The sequence below is a fragment of the Coenobita brevimanus genome, chromosome 103 (assembly GCF_032717465.1).
Source record: "Coenobita brevimanus isolate Jiangsu-jjx chromosome 103, ASM3271746v2, whole genome shotgun sequence".
Classification (NCBI taxonomy): domain Eukaryota; kingdom Metazoa; phylum Arthropoda; class Malacostraca; order Decapoda; family Coenobitidae; genus Coenobita; species Coenobita brevimanus.
In genome coordinates, this window is record NC_137056.1 from 28977850 (window position 1) to 28981552 (window position 3703).

The following is a 3703-nucleotide window of genomic DNA, read 5'->3' on the forward strand; positions in this document are numbered from 1 at the left end:
TTAAGTTTCTCACCGAATCTCAAAGTTTTCCATATATAATATCCAAAGCACTCTGTTTACTAGTTACCAGCACCAGGTCATCAGCATGTGCCATAATATTAGTTTTAGATATACCAAGACAACAAATCTCATCCCTGTAATTTCATGCAGCAAGTCGTCTATATACAGCTTGAATAAAATTGGTGATAAAATACCACCTTGTCTAACTCCATTAAAAACACATAGTACTGGCCATGCTCCCTATTAAAAAAAAAAAAAAAAAAACGCTGTCTGGTTCCCCAAACAATGCATAACTAATAACACAATATTAGGGGATATTTCCCTGTCCATTAAAATATTTCCAAGAATAAAATGGTTAACTCTGTCAAACACCTTTAAGAAATCAATGAAGAGATTGAAGACATTATCATTCCTCAGTGTTATTGATGTATGATACTTTTTAAGCTGAAAGTAGCATTAGTATATACTGTAGGTAGCATTAGCCAGAGTCTCTTGTGCCCCGCCCCCTTGGCCCTGCCCCCTCACCCATCGGCCCGAGTAGGAGTTCTAAGAGTTGAGGGAAGCCAGTCTTGCTGTGCCAGCCACGGGCAAACATGTCAGGTGCTCTCACTGCTTGAAGCAACGAAACTTATTTAACCCCTTAACTGCGATTATATCTTCCATTTAACTAGGAAATATGTTTTGTAGTAAAGGATGATGGAAGAAAGTGCCGAGGAACGTCATCAGCCTGAAAGGTTTGTTAAGTAACGAAAGTTCCCTCTGTGAAAATAAAAAGCTATACATTCAACAAAGATCTAAGTGTTTTGACTTTTTCTTTATATATGGTATCCACACACACACACACACACACACACACACACCTTTTCCCTTTATAAGATTTCAATGACTTCACGTGTATAGAATCAAATTTCTTACAGAGGATTGTTGGTATGAATAATTATTTGCCTACATGCCTTTAAACTTTTTTTAGGGAGACAAAGCCCATGTACTCCCTCTCATGATAATTACTGAGGAAAAGCTAACTTGGCTGTAAATCAAGTGATCCATATTTAACCCTTTCGTGCACGGATAAGTTTTAGTAAGCTTTCCGGCACACGATTTTATTCCACCCCCCTCCCTGCCAGTCCGCCTGCGCGCCACTGAAAACACGTATTCTCGCCGTCTTTTCGCCACCCAAACCTCTATATATTGCCATGAAACCTACATCATCTTATTCGCCAATGTTTGTTCTAGCCGATATGTGAAAAAAATACAGAAAAATATGAATAAAAGTACATTAGACCTCCATGAATAAACATTTCTGAACGTCAATCTCACTTCCCAACATCCTAGTTCGAATGTTTTCCATCATACAGAAAAATTTTATTAGAAGTTTTGATAGAGAATTTCATCAGCTTACTAATGGGAAAGTCAAGTTGTGATATGATTTGTAGTTTTCGAGAAAATAGCCTAAAACTGAAAGCCATTAAAAAAAAAAATTATTTTTGTTCAGGGAGCACTACTGCAAAAGTTTTCTCATACAGGTTATGTTTTTATTTCTTAATCTTGTGTAGAAATTCATGAGCTTTCTTATGGTACCTGCCGATTTTTGATAGGCCTCATAGTATCCGAGTAAATCGCAAAAAGCTACTGGGTACTCAAGCCATGTTGCACTTTCCTCATGTGCGCAGAATAACCTTTATTTTTCTGCCTACGTAATAACTTTTCATCAGAGATATTACTTTGTTATGTCCTGTACATATGTAGAATTCACTGACCTTTATCATGGTTCTTACAGGAAATTGATACGTCCAATAGTTTTCAAGTAAATGGACGACAGACGTAGAATACTCCTCCTCGTCTGCAAGCGAGATAAAAACTCTGTTTCCCTGCCCCACCCCCACCTACATATTTTCGCTCGTTAGGTTTTATTATTTTCATCTTTTACTTAATGTATACACACGTAAAATATAAGCTTTTTGACAGTGCTCTCAGAAACTCGACATGAACAGTAGTCTTTTTGCTAAGTAGTGATACTGAAGCTGAACTGTCTTCCATCTCCTATGTGTATATGTAAAAAGCAATACTTATATGTGTAAAAATTATAGAAATATAGAAATAGATCAATATACAAATCAACAAAATAAGGATAACTCACTTCCTCCAGAGGTGTTGAGATGTTGGCAGGACCTTGAAGGGTTTGAAGATGATGAGTTATGTAGTGTGTGTGTGTGTGTGTGTGTGTGTGTGTGTGGCATATTTTGTTCTCTCCTCCTTGCACTACGTTTGCCTAACACATTCAATGCACACAGTAGCTTTCTCCACGAACATTAGCTGCACGACATACGTGTATATGTGTGGCATATTTCTTGTCTATGATCTTTGTGCTAGGTTTTCGCTAAGTCGGTCAATGCATGCAGTATTTCTCAGTGAACACTCGCTGCACTATTTTATACATATGTTTCACACTAAACCATACGCAATACAGCACTGTCTGAGATTAGTACAATACCTTTTCACTGAAGTCTGTGATTGTGTGGCATATTTGTTTTCTCTGATACTTGCGCTAGGTTTGCGCTAAGTCAGTCAATGCGCGGAATGTTTTTCAGTGATCACTCGCCGCACTGTATTATACATACAGAATGTTTCACACTAAACCATAAGCAGTATAGCACTGTCTGAGATTCATACAATACCAGTTCACTGAAGTCTGTGATTGTGTGGCATATTTGTTGTCTCTGATACTTGCACTAGGTTAGCACTAAGTCAGTCAATGCACGCAATATTTCTCAGTGAACACTCGCCACACTGTTTTATACCTATGTTTCACACTAAACCATAAGCAATATAGCACTGTCTGAGACTGGTACAATACCTTTTCACTGAAGTCTGATTGTGTGGCACATTTGTTGTCTCTGATACTTGCGCTAGGTAAGCGCTAAGTCAGTCAATGCACGCAATATTACTTAATGAACATTCGCTGCACTATTTTATACGTATATTTCACATTAAACCATATGCAATATAAAATACTGTCACATGATTCCATCCCAACCTCCTCTATTATTCCCTTTCCGACTTCATGGCGTACGTGACCGTCTGTTCCCTTAGTGACTGGCATATCTCTATGGCGTACATAACTCCTGCTATGGTAGGTCAGTTATTTCACTAATCCAGGCACTATATGTTTCACAAATCTAAGTACTGGCTTCACTATAGAGGTAAAATACTCACATCATTTTACAGGCAGGTTAAAGCAGAGTAGAAACCCCACTATAACAAACCAGACTCCTGCCTCTAGGCCTAACGACTGATAATGGGCCCCAATATTTTACAAACAATATATGTATGTTCCATAGACAATCGCTTCACAGTACAGTCAGAAACTCTGTACAATCACAATATTTCAATAATGGCTTCTGCCTTGGGTGGGAGGGGGGAAAAGTAGGATTTAAAGGGACAACACACCCAGCACAACCCTACAGCCTGGCTGCTTCTGAGGTACTGAGGTTTACTGCTACAGACACGTTCGCAGAGGGCTTTACAGTGTCACCAAGTGCTTACCTCGGAAGAGACACGCGCCCACTAGAACATACCAAAATTTGATGCAAACCAGACGATAGCTTTCTTTTTGACTGCCTTTTTTCTGCTTAGCAACACAACTCGTGTCTATGTGCATTTATCTCCCAAATCACATGTAATGCGATTCGTGTGAGCGTGCTCG